The sequence below is a fragment of the Panthera tigris genome, chromosome C2, assembly GCF_018350195.1.
Source record: "Panthera tigris isolate Pti1 chromosome C2, P.tigris_Pti1_mat1.1, whole genome shotgun sequence".
Taxonomy (NCBI): domain Eukaryota; kingdom Metazoa; phylum Chordata; class Mammalia; order Carnivora; family Felidae; genus Panthera; species Panthera tigris.
This window is the reverse complement of record NC_056668.1, coordinates 40,524,624-40,538,877: the sequence shown is the minus strand read 5'-3', so window position 1 is coordinate 40,538,877 and position 14,254 is coordinate 40,524,624. Positions and strand designations below refer to the sequence as shown.

General features: G+C 35.4%; 1 protein-coding gene across 7 annotated transcripts in view; it reads right to left on the bottom strand.

The window, feature by feature from the left end:
• LOC122230492 (casein kinase 2 subunit alpha' interacting protein) overlaps positions 1–14,254 on the bottom strand; it is a 380,723-nt gene that overhangs the window by 295,350 nt on the left and 71,119 nt on the right. The gene's annotated exons all lie outside the window — the stretch shown is intronic.

The following is a 14,254-nucleotide window of genomic DNA, read 5'->3' as shown; positions in this document are numbered from 1 at the left end:
TTGAAACTCAACCACCTTCATTTATGTCTGCCTCTTTAGGTTCATTCCTTAAGCTCGAAACATTTTCAATTCTCCATCTCTTATATAAGAGCATATAAGAAACTTACATAAACTGTTCCATAAAAGTTACACAGTTACACGTCTTTAGGTTTATGTTATAGGATTTTCACATGCAGAAAAAAAAAGTTTTGTTAAAGATTGTGGCTGGAAATAAGTAATTCATGAAGGTATCACTTCTTGATACACTAAATCCAGGAAGACCTGGTCCAATAATTGCATGTTCCTTAACTAATAAGAGTGAAAATATAGATATCAACACTTGATGAGTGACTTTTAAAGATGTAGGCATCTACCCATGTAAAAGCCAATGACAGAAATTTGCATACTTTGGGACAATGATATGAAATAAATAATAAAGTTCTTCCACAGATGTTCTAATACAACATTATATTTTTATTCTTTAAAACACTTATCACTAGTTAAAGTTGAAAGTTTTAGTCCTTTTTTAAAACTGTGTCGCTCAAGTACAATGCCCCTTTTGAGTTGCCCTCAGACACCTTTAGGAGGAGTAAAATAGTAACTTTGTATGAGATCATACTATACCACACAGTGAAGACACCTCCATTACAGCAGCTTTTGACTCAGGTTCATCAACACTCTACAGAAAGCTCACCAAGTCTATTCCTATGGAATTTGCCACATGAACTCAGTCCAAAATGTTATGGCAATTTAAGATAGAAAAAAAAATATTTCAGAGTACAACCTTCTTTCAAGAATTATGAACTCAGCAAACAGACATTCATTTAACTAAATATAATAGCCATTCCATAGGAAAAGTTAGGCCTGGAACGAGGTTTGAAAGTAGGGATAAGTAAGAGCTGAAATTCTCTGCATAACAGACGAGTAAGAATTTAAAGGAAGAGTTAAGTGAATACAACAGAGTTGAAATGAGAGAGGGACCATCACAGTGGTGACAGTAGCCAGGCCCATGTATCTTAACAAAGGCAATAAGAAGTCCCCTATATTAAATAGTCAAAAGGATGTCAACAACAAACATTCTAGTATATGATTTTAAGTTTCCTTATTTGTTTTTCACTTGAGAATTATGTGTATCATAATTTTCCCTGAGAAAGAATAAAATTTTTTACAATAAATAAAGTTCTATTACATGCGAAGATTCATTTTATAGTTAATTTGACCAAAGGAACAGTGGATAGACAGAATATAAACCATAAAGTAAAAATTCCAAGATAGTAGAAAAAACAAGAATTTAGTGGGGGTGGAAAATAAAAACCAATGACAAAGAGAACCCTTAAAAAGATCATGGGATGTTCCGCAGGGAATTGAAAATTCCTGGTAAGTTTATGTGTAACATAAGTGGTTTGCTTACCTAACTGAATTTTGAGTCCAACCCCCACTTCAAATTTTGACAAATAGCAAGTCCCTCCCAGAATTAATTTAATACTTTATTATGACAGAAAAAGTAAGAATCCACAAAAATAAATCGTCTCCAACACTGTCCATGTTGTAAATAAACAAAGAACTAAATAGCATCCATATTGCAAGGGAAAAGGAAAAACTGTCTTTATTCACCAAAGGTATAATCCTGTATATAGAAATCCCAAGGTGGCTCAGTATGTTAAACGTCTGACTTCAGCTCCGGTCATGATCTCAGGGTTCGTGAGTTCGAGGCCCTCATCAGGCTCTGTGCTGACAGCTCAGAGCCTGGAGCTTGCTTTGGATTCTGTGTCTCCCTCTCTCTCTCTGCTCCTTCCCTGATTGCACTCCATGTCTCTCTCTCTCTCAAAAAAATATAAATATTAAAAACTAACTAAATAAATAAGAAATCCCAAGGGATTAACAACAAACTACCAGAACTACTAAGTTTAGTGAGTGCACAGGAAAAAAGATCAACATAAAAATCAAATGTGTTTCTATATTCTAGCAACGAACATCAGAAAATGAAATTAAGAAACAATCCCATTGGCAATAGCATCAAAAAAAATAAAACATGTAGAGATCAACAGGAGATGGTTAAGAATTGTACACTGAGAAGTACAAAACGTTGGAAAATTAAAGACCAAAATAAATCAAGACACGTTTTATGTTCATGGATTGAAAGATTCCATATCTGTTATTTTTAATTGGCAATTCCCTCCAATTGATCTATCAGTTCAGTGCAGTCCCTATAAAAAACAAAAAACAAAAAACAAAAACAAAACAAAACAAAAGAAAACCCTCTTCCTTATTTCCCACACTGAAAATTAACATCAACACCTATAGAGTTTTTCTCCCGCATGTTTTTTTCTTCCCAGTTCTAGAGTCTCTCTCAATGGTGAAATCTGGGCTCCTCCTTTTGCGGCCTCCTCTCCTCAAAGGTAGATTATTCCAACAAAATTTTCTCATTTAACATGTCCAGAATATAAGGGGTCAAGTGGAAATATAAAAGTATTTTATTACTAGCTTCAAGAGCAGTTTCTCACAAAACTGAGAAAACATAAATACTCTAGAATAACACACCTCTCCTACGCGTGCTTAGGCACCCCTTTTGCACTATGATTTCTGAAGACAAGACAGCCTTCCCAGCACTGTTACCTATTACAATCTACAAGTATATCACCACGACTAGTCAGATAATAGAGCAGTTTAAAGTTCTCCAAGAGGAAGAGTGAGGGACAAAGATAGGAAGGAAGCAAGATTAACAGGAAAAAAAAAAAAGGAGAGAAAATTGTAAAACAATCTACTACAGTTTTACCAAGATGCTGGTAAGGTTAAAACTCACTTGAGAGAAATATCCCAGTAACAGGTTAATAGTGACACTACCTTTCTACATTCTGGGGAAAACATTCACCCTCTATGCAAGTAAACTGCCTCTTTTCTAAGAGTGACATGTAAAATATAATGTCTTTAGGGGACAGCCAACAAAGAGTAGCAGGTACAGGAAAGCACAGACACTGGCCAGGTTTTCTTCATAGCGTAGGTGCCTCAGAGCCTTACCTATAAAATGAGATTCTCCTGTGCTGTAAGGGCCCATTCTGCTGCTGAGGCCCATTTCATCTACTCCTTGCTGCTGAACATAGTTTCCTGATCTGCCACATAACTTCTAGTCTGTGCCATGAGATGAAAGAATCTTCTAGTTTCCTGAAACCTAAATATTCCTGTGTTACAACTTGTAAGAGGCCAAAACAACAGGGAGTAGACAAAAGCGTACCTGTCAGTCTCTGTTTCTCCTGATCCTTAACATAGAGAGGCACTTTCTATATCCTGCCCATACAAACATCAATCGTTGTTTTTATGCTTATATTTTCTGTGAACATTACAGTATGTACTGCATAGGGACAATGAACGAAAAAAATAAATTAATGAAGGTGTTCATCAATCTATTAATCCATCAACTGTTTTGTTAAAATTGTTCAGCTTGTGGCACAAAACCAGAAATCTAAACAGAACACATTAAAAAAAAAACCCAAAAAACACTAATCGCTGGGATTTTTAAAACCTGTGAGTTGAAACCCCTACATGTATTCAATGTTAGAGAAGATCCCAGATACTCATCGAGACTCTTCACATGTTGGAAGAATGAGAAGTTAAATAGATTAGTTCACAATAAATATTTTCTTGTTTAATGGCTATTTTTTCAGAAAAGTAAAATGTTAGGGTGAAATCTCATCCTAATTTCTAGCACAAAAGAAATCAAGAGGGAAAATTTGATCTTAAAAGGAAAATATAAGAAATTAATCAATGTTTTTTAAAGGCAATAAAATTTATTTCTATAAAGGAGAAACTAAAGGAGGTGAGACAAGGAACCGCCACTCACCAGGGCTTCTTGTAATTTGATAAAGCATTTTGTTTTCCATATTATCTGAGACTTTTTCAAATTAATCAGACTATTCTGTCAGTAAAAGTGAGAACATAATTATATGTGCCTCCTCTTATCCCATATCATTTGTAATAAACTATATAAGACCCCAAAATAGAAAACTAAGATCTTACCCACAATTATTTTAGACCACAAGGATTAGACTTGAGGTTAATTATCCAATTTCTAAGACTCTTCTGTGGTTGAGATCTTGATGATTAAACAGAAAATTGCTTTTTAAATGTTTGAATTTGTCCAACTACTAATTACTAAATATCTACTTATCTACTTGAGTATGAGGCAATAAGTGCTAGACACAAATAGTAAGCGGTAAACCAGACAGACAAGGTCCCCTGCCCTCGTGGAGTTTACTGTCTAAACTGATTATCTGGTTCTACTATTCATAACTAAATCCAAAAATGTACATTTCTGTCCAAGTGGTTCAAAGATAGATGAAACTCGAGTTATATTATTTTTTATTGTTTTGCTGTTTTCGAATTTACTTTCAAATGGCTATGTCATTATAAATGCTACTTATAAACAAAAAGGCCTAATAAAAGTTGTTTGTCAAAGCTTGCACAGATTGTCCGTGGCTTAAAATGGTTCAACTTATAACTTTGGACTTTGCAATGGTGCAAAAATGATATGCATACAATAGAATACTGAAAATACTTCAGATTTTGAATTTTGGTGTTTTCCCAGGCTGGTGACACGCAGTAAGATACTCCCCACCATGATCTGGGTGCCCCACAGCTCCCAGTCAGCCACTCCATCGCAAGGGAGAACAACTGATACACTTAAAACCACTCTGCACCCAGACAACCATTCTGTTTTTCACTCTCTGGACAGTATTCAATAAGTTACATGAGATATTCAACATTTTATTATAAAATAGGCTTTGTGTTAATGGTTTTGCCCAAGTGAAGGCTAATATAATTGTTCTGAGCACCTTCAAAGCAGGCTAGACTAAGATGTTCAATAGGTTAGGTTTATTAAATACATTTTCAACTTACAATATTTTCACCGTACAATGGGTTTATTGGGACATAATGCCATCATAAGTTAGGGAAGATCTTGAATTTGAAAGGAACATAGGTCAGAAATGCTAACTTTTCTAATGTGTGTCTTATAAGACCGTCCAGGGGCTGCTAGCCTGCCAAGATGCCTTTCTTGCCTGCATTCATTCAACAACCATGGGAGAAGAAGAAAATAAAGGAGCAACAGTAGACCAAATATTTGTTGTGTCTTAGATATGTAAAAAAAAATTAATCTAAAATTTTTCCACATCAGAGTAACAATTGCTTTTTCCGGAAAGATACTTACTTTGTTCTTACTGATATAGTTGTTAAGCTAATACTATTTTTAGATGTTTCATTCCAGGGCTGTATTCATGTTTTGGTTTTGGTTTGATTTGTTTTATTTTGTTTTGTTTTTGTAGGATGGCTATTAGGTCATGGATGTGGAAAAATCTTTATTTTTCTCTCTCAGTAAAAAACAAAACAACAACAACAAAAACACCTCATTAAAGCCATAAAAGAAAAAGGCAACTAACTAAATTGACATTGTGTTGTAGGAGAGGAACAGAGAACTGGCTCTGTGTTTGTTTGTTTGCTTGTTTGTTTGTTTGTAGATAGATATAACCACCCAAAACACTCACATTTAGGTCTAAGAACAAAAATTTAAAGCTATTCAATTAGACAAATAAAGACACACAATAAGTAAAAAAGGAGGGGGAAAAGAATGAAATGAGGAAAGTGAAATAAAGGAAAAGTTAAACAGATGAACATACAGGAGGATAAAGAGAAAAACGAGTGCTCTGCCCATTGTAGACTATCCAGGTAGTCAAATGTGCAGATACACATAGATGACATAAAGTTCCTTATAAATATTTCACAAGCTCACCTAGGGAGAGCCATGTAGAAACAAAATAAACAGACATACAAAGACACGTACTCAAACATACAGAGAAATATTAACAAAAAACTCTAAGAAATACTAAGAGACACACATATTGTCAGATACAGCAAAAGACAGACCAATTTTCTAATTAAGGAATTAAATAGCTCATGAATTCTTGCTACTGCTATGCTATTACGTCTATGCTTTAAATTTTGTTGAAATAATTATTAAATTTTTTTCTAAGAAAAATATACAGATCCTTGGAGTAAATTTGTTTCTAAGATAGTTTCTTTTTTTTTTTTTTAATTTTTTTTAACGTTTATTTTTGAGACAGAGAGAGACAGAGCATGAACAGGGGAGGAGCAGAGAGAGAGGGAGACACAGAATCTGAAACAGGCTCCAGGCTCTAAGCTGTCAGCACAGAGCCTGACGCGGGGCTCGAACTCACGGACCGTAAGATCGTGACCTGAGCCGAAGTCGGACGCTTAACCGACCAAGCCACCCAGGCGCCCCTAAGATAGTTTCTATTAAAAGTTGTCCTTATAAGCAAGCTCACAACATTGATAGGGGCAAATCCAGATGGCTTTTGGGGGTCATATATGCTGGTGGAGTTGTTTCTCGACAGGAGGAAAAGTGCTGTGTTTCTGTAAAATAAAAATAATTTTAAAGTACTGAAAATATAAAATAAAGTCACATTAATTCAAGAGAAGCTTTAATTGTAGCAAGACAGCTGTTGCTATATATGGAGGCCGTGCTGCCTTGTGGGCTGATAATATTAGACAAACTTACAGTGAGGCTCCCTACATACATGGTATCTTCAAGGTTGAAAGAAGAAACCAGGATATGGACACAATGACTTTGAGTACAATCATAAAAAGGGGGTTTTCTCACTTATTAAGGATATAAGTTATGGAGAAGTAAAGTATACAAACCAGGTGGATCCAATCCTCAGAAAGAAATTTAAAAAGGAGCTAAAACATCTCTCTTCCAAGATAAGAGGAGTAAAAAAGGATATGATGAATAAGTTCTACATGTACCCTGCACAAATGTCCTCTACATATACTTTCTTTAAATATATTCCCTAATGTTTAAATTTTAGTTTTAATAACAATTAAAAAAATTTTTTTTAGTGTTTATTTATTTTTGAGACAGAGCACAAGCGGGGAAGGGGCAGAGAGAGAGGGAGACACAGAATCTGAAGCAGGCTCCAGGCTCTGAGCTGTCAGCACAGAGCCCCAGACGGGGCTCGAACTCACAAACCCGTGAGATCAAGACCTGAGCTGAAGTTGGACACTTAACCGACTGAGCCACCCAGACGCCCCAATAACAATTTTTATTTAAAATATTTTAACTTAGTGTCAGATGTTTTGCTTATGACTTTAGTGCTTTCCCCAGTTCCTATTATTATAAGATGGATCCTATACAAATAAACAAGAGACCATTTCAGATTGGACCAAACATTTGTTTCACTGACGCCTACCAAGTCATTTTGTATTCTTGTTAACTCACCCTTTCCTATCTGTCATCAACATGTCATAACCCAAGTATATACATTTCTATACGTAGCCCTTAGTTGGGCACCAAATGCAACTTAAATATCCAATTTTGTTTCTCCAGAATTATGCACTTGACTCTCCCTCTAAATTCCCTTATGTCACCCTCATGAAAGAATCTACTCATGATTAAACATTTTTTACTGTAGAATTTTTTTAATGTTTACTTATTTATTTTTGAGAGAAAGAGCACAAGCAGGGGAGGGACAGAGAAGGAGATGAAGACACAGAATCTGAAGCAGGCTCCAGGCTCTGAGCTGTCAGCACAGAGCCCAATGCAGGGCTCGAACCCACAATCTGTGAGATCATGACCTGAGTGGAAGTTTGACGCTCAGTCGACTGAGCTACCCTTGGCTGTAGAATTTTATGACTGTTTATCCCCATTTGTTCATAATAAATAACAAAAATATAGCTTATTATTATACATACTGCAATCAGTGAACACTTAACTTTTATAAATCTCATTTCAAATATCTTTCCAAAGAAATGCCTGGTGCTCTAACTTTAGTGCAGAAGTGGTATATAGATAATACTACATAATAACTTTGACTTATCAGTCATGGCTGCCTTAAATGCAACATGGAGAAAGATTATGATGCTTTATGTAGGCTAAAGGGCGAGTGAGGACAATTAAAAATGCCCACTTCGATGCAGGTATGGCAGAGTTGTAGCATAGGAAAGGCAGATTAGCCATTCAGTCTTACTCATAAGTGATAGCCAGACATAAGATAAATGGGTACAGTATTAAGTTAGTCATTTATTAACCAACAACCATATTTCTTGGATATAAATAAAGCATCACAACTAGTTAGAGACAGTGAGATGTATCTTCATGAAAGTGCCTAATTCAAGTGTGAACTTTGCAGGCAAAAATTTTTATGTTTATGATGTTCTAAAATAGACTAGTTGTTCCATTCCCTAGCTACACATTAGCATCACCTAGGGAGATATTAAAGAATACCAGTGCCCAAGCCCCATCTCAGACTAAAATAGAAATTTTCTGAGAGGGTCCTGGGCATGATCAGTATTTTTCAATATCTTCCCAAATGATTCTGGTGAGGTGTGAGTGTAAGAGATAATGCATGATTTTTCTCCTTTGCCTTCATTCTGCATACTGCCTATAGAGCCTTCTGGACCTCAGAACATGCTTTCAACTGCTCTTAAAGGAACATCAAAGACTTAGCACTTAAAGCAAAAAACTTCTTGTTGGTGTTTGTTTTACTAAAGAGATTTATAAAAGTTCTCTTTGTCATTAAGTCTTCTTCATATTCAAGAGAAGAAATTTTAAAGCACAAAGAAACCATAATAATGAACCAAATGCCTAATTTCAAATAACACTAATCTTAGAATTCTCCCTTCCTTTCCCCTCACTTTCCCCTCGTTGACTATAGCTGGGTGTAACTAGTGAAATATGATTTTATGCCATACTAAATGCTGCTAAAAACTACAGGATAAAGATACACAAACGGGTACATGCACACACACACACACACACACACACACACACACACATGCACGCACACACACACACAGACCTTTAGCTCCCTGTAGACATTTGGAAGTTGTCAGCAGTAGCATAATGACAATCCTAATTATTAAAATTACTCTTGTGTGGAGAGTGGTTTAGAATAAGACACCAACAGGCATGCAATATGTTAACTGCACCATGGTCTTTTTCCTTTCTTTTAAAATGAAATTCTTAGGAATATTCCACTGGCTTTCATCAAAGCACCTCTCATCATCCCAGTGACATGCACCCTCTCACACATTCCAAAGGAATCACCGATGAATTCTGATTTCATAAGAATTCTAATGCTCTAAAAAATATATGCTTTATTATTCAGTTTGGTCAAGAGATTTCCTCACAAATGCATCTACAAAACCTACTATAGTCTCAATTTCTCACATTTTAAAAATATATAATCATATTTTTACTGATTCTCAAATTCTTTATGGTACCACAAAGATGCTGTGATAAAATATTGTAAATTTGAAAACTTTGCACGTATTTTCTTTCAGATCTCAAATAGAGCTAGTCCTTAACCTTTAAGAAAGAATTTCCTATCTTCTATTGTAATGCAAATGGGTAAATACATGATTGTTTTATTCAGTACAAGTCAAAATGTCACAGGGTCTAACATGGACCTTTGTGGATCATAGAAAGTGTCTAGTAGACAAGAGCTAGGGTATAGAAAATAACAAGGGCTCTTGTATGTTGCTTCAGGAAGAACCAGGACCAACGTGTAGCAGTTACATGGAAGCAAATTTGAGATCAATATAAAATGGAATGAACAATCAGATCTAACTGAAAAATGTGCCCCCTTGCCTATTGTAGTTGGTTCTTGGTATGTCCAATGTGGGAATTTCTCCATTAAAAAAAAGTTTTATTTATTTTTGAGAGAGAGAGAGAGAGAGAGAGAGAGAGAGATCATGAAGGGGGGAGGGGGGTGGGCAGAGAGGGAGAGGGAGAGAGAATCCTAAGCAAGCTTTGCAGTGTCAGCACAGAGACTGATGTGGGACTTGATCTCACCAACCGTGAGATCATGACCTGAGCCAAAATCAAGAGTCAGACACTTAACTGACTGAACCACCCACGGACCCCAGGAATTGCCCATTTTTTAAAATAATAAAGCTACAATGGCTACAAATGGGAGGCAATACAAAGCTGATAAGTTCTCGACTTTTTCTCTATCCCATGGAGGGAATGTCAAACATTCATTCTCAGACACAACCAAGCACCAGCCCAAGCAAAAGCACTCTTATTTCTCTGCACAACAGATTGTATTCTGAACAGGCCAGGAGAGGTAATTAAATATTTGGGTTTTTAAATGCCTACCCTTCCAGCTCCCAGGCAACCTTCTGTTGGGGCCAGATAACCAAGAATAAAGTACATGCTCAAATCTTTATCTCAGAGCACAGAGACAGTAAGAAAACAAACATTAAATACCAACAAATGCAGCTATTTATTGTGTAAATAAACTAAATTGCATCCCTATTTTTCTGTCATCCCATTTTCCCTGTGCTTCAATCAGTGAAGTATGTAAATTAAGGGCAGGTCTTTGTTAGTTTAAAAAACAAACAAAAAAGGTATTGTATAATCTGTGTCTAGTAATCTTAAATAATACCACTCAGTTTTGATCCAATTTGCAAGAAAAAAAAATATTTGTTTGATATAAAGGACATTGAATAATTTATGTAATATTTAATAATGTAGTAAACTAGGGAGAATTCAGAAAGACACTCGTGGTGCTCTACATTATTTTCATGCCATACTGTTTCATATGAGCCCATACACTAAAGACTATTAGCATGGGCAATTAAAAAGGAGAAATCTTACCGAATTTGGTAATTAAGCCAACAAAAAAAATCTGCTTTTATTTTGAATGATAATATAACAGCTTTTTAATCAAACAATTTGAATTGCCAAGAACTTCTCTTGAAAAGAAATAAATTAATGCGTTAGGATTTACAGTTATGTTGTCTTAAGCTCACCATCGTTCCTTCTATACCCAGAAGCTGCCTATGAGAAGTAAATGTGTTAAGGGTGATAAATGTCTATGATTTAGTGATATGGAATAGTAAGAGTCTGGAGCTGCAAAGAAGGATAATAATTTCCATCCACCCTCGAAGCTATAACAGTGTATTACTGATCTCTCTCTGTCTTAATTGTAAAGCTATCTTGATCTATTTATCTGAGGTTTCAGAATGCTACTGGGTTTTCTTATCTCAGCTATGCACTGAACTTAAGCCTGTGAATCTATAGGGAACAATCTGATTCACTAGAAAGATGCAAAACCTGTAAACAAAGTGTAAATGCAAGTGGCATTTTCTTGAATGCCTGAGTTCCAATCCTCTGTGGCTGGCTCAAGCCTCTGTTACCCTATTTCATCCAAGCCTCTGAAGAGCAACAAGGCTCAACTTGGCTTCTGTATTTCTGAATTTTGGCATAGATTCACATTAAGGCATCTCAATGAAACTTAAGGTCTAATGGGAAAATGTTACACTCCCAGGTACACCTGCCAATGTTACACCTGCCAAGGCGGTTCACTTCAGGCTATAAGATAAAAGAAACATTATTCATCCAGGATCTGCAGTTAGGGCTTGTAAAGCAAGCTGTATACATTAGTGTGTCTCTTGAAGTCAGATGAATTTTGCAAGGAACTATGTCCAGAGCACCTCACTGGTTTGTGAAGATTAAGTGAGATTACGCATGTCAAGTGAATAGCTTAAAGTCTGGAATAGTTGACATTGGATACATGTTGGTTTCTTGCTACCTTTTCCATTCCTTCCCCACTTTAATTATTTCCTTTAAAGATCATACTACTCTTATTTGGGGAATATTGCTCTCGGTTTACAAATGGAAAAATGGAAATTCAGAGGCGTTAAAATTTTCCCAAACTATACCATGAATGATGGACATCACAATCAGTTTTTACCCAAGTCCATCTGATTCCACCACACCACTATTTTTCTAAGAAAATATAACACCATCCTAATTGTTTACTCTGTAGAATACCTCAAAAGAATAGGAAGACACCTCCCGTGATGCTAAACTCCTACTTTGTTGGTATCTTGAGCTAATCTTTCTTATTAGTTTTATCTTTTGAATCTAGACTAGGAAATAGAAATCATATTCCATTTTCACAGATGAATGTTGTAAGGCTGTTGCTGGGTTTGTCTACATCAGTAAATGAAATGATTGTGAAAAATTTAGAAAAAAAAAACACCACTGTTCATAATGCTATGAATAACAGCATTAAATAACTACTGTTAGTAATATTTTGTTATGTATACTGCCTTTTATGCTTTTACATGGGTATAAATTCAAGGATTTATATACTTTTTAATAAAATTAAGATCATACTAAATACTTTTTTGGAGGCTACACATGCTTTTTCTTTTGAAAACTCAACTAAAAATCTTTGAACACAATCTTAACAAATCCATTGTTTCCAGTTGTATAGAAATTACATAATTTATTTTCATAATCCCCTAATTGGGTATGTATTAGTTATTTCTATTTGAATACTGTACTAAGTACCATTTACTATGCATTTATCATCTTGTTTAATCCTCTTAATTTTACAGTTATAACTTCACCAAGAGGTAGGCATTTTAAATATTTCCCATTATAAAAATGAGGAAATAAAACACAGAATCTTTAATACTCTGCCTTTAAAAAATCCTGCTTTTAGGGGCATCTGGGTAGCTCAATTGGTTAAGTGTCTGACTTTGGCTCACGTTATGATCTCACGGTTTGTGAGTTCAGGCCACATGTCGGGCTCTGTGCTGACAGCTCAGAGTCTGGAGCCTGCTTCAGATTTTGTGTCTACCTCTCTCTCTGCCCCTCCCCTGCTCACAGTCTGTCTCTCCATCTCTCAAAAATAAACAAACATTTAAAAAATCCTGCTTTTAAAAATCTTTGTAGATATTTTATGGATATTTCTGATTTTCTTAGGCTATGTTACTCAAATTTACAAATAGTTTTCTCAATATATTGTACCTTTTTTTTTAAGTTTATTTTGAGAGGGACAGAGACAATATGAGTGGGGTATGGGCAGAGAGAGGAGGAAAGAGAGAATCCCAAACACGCTCCATGCTGTCAGAACTGAGTCTGACATGGGGCTTGAACCCACGAAACTATGAAATCATGACCTGAGCTAAAACCAAGAGTCGGATGCTTAAGCAACTGAGCCACCCAGGTGTCCCAATATATTTTACTTTTACCAGCAGTTGAGAGTACCTGTTGCCTTGGACTATCTCATTATTTATAATCTTAAAATATTTTATTAAATGAGAGACAAAATTTCTACTTTGGTATTATATTTAAGTTCCTGACTTTGATTATTAGTGATAAATATTTCATAAGGTACTGGCCATTTGTCTTTATTCCTCTGTTGATAACCTATTTATGCTAACCATTTTTCTATTAAAGAGGCTATCTTTTCATATTGATCATAAAATTTTCTTACAAATTAGTTCTATTAACCATTTGTCATATATTTGCAAATATTTGTCACTCCTGTGTGGGGAAGGGGGTTAGGATTATCAATTCATCGCATTTATTACCCTCTATGCCACATCCACATAAAAATCTTATATATCAATTTTTATTTTGAAAAATGTTATATCCACTGAAAGTATGTTTAAAAAGTTTGAAAATACAGTACCACCTGTTAACATTCTGCTAGACCTGTTTTATTTAGATCTATCTACATACACGAACACACACAGACACACACACACAGACACACACACACACACACACACACACACACACTTGCAAACCTTCCAAAACAGGTTGCAGATATCATTTAAGTTTCAGCACTAAATACTTCACCATGCATCTTCCAAAGAGTGGAATACTATTTCCTATGAAACCACATGATTGCCACACCAAAAAAGTCAACAATAGTGTTATCCAATATCCATATACAAATAAATAGTCTCCCTTTCCTTAGATATCTTTTCAAAACCCAGTGGTTCATAGCATTCGACTATTATGTCTCTTTAGTTCCCTCAATCCAGTAGAGACAAATGCTCCTTCCTTGGTCATTTGTGATATTAACTACTTGAATAGTCCAGGTCAGGCAACTTACAGAACATCCCACTTTCTAGATGTAGCTGTTTTCTCATCATTAAGTTTAGGTCAAACATATCTGACAAGAGCATGTATAGGAGTTTATTTTCCAGTGCATTATATCATTAGTTACTGCTTGCTAAATCAAAGTAAATTAAAGTCACACAGGCAAATTGGGATTAATGCACTAGCAGCTTTATTACTCAAAGGATTCCCCAGGAGAACTAGATTAAGAAATATATACCTGAAAGTTTTTAAGAGACTAGATCTTGAAGGTTCTCATCACAAAAAGGAAGTGGTAACTATTCAACATGTTGGAGGTGTTAGCTAACACTACAACGGTATTCATATTGTAATATAGAA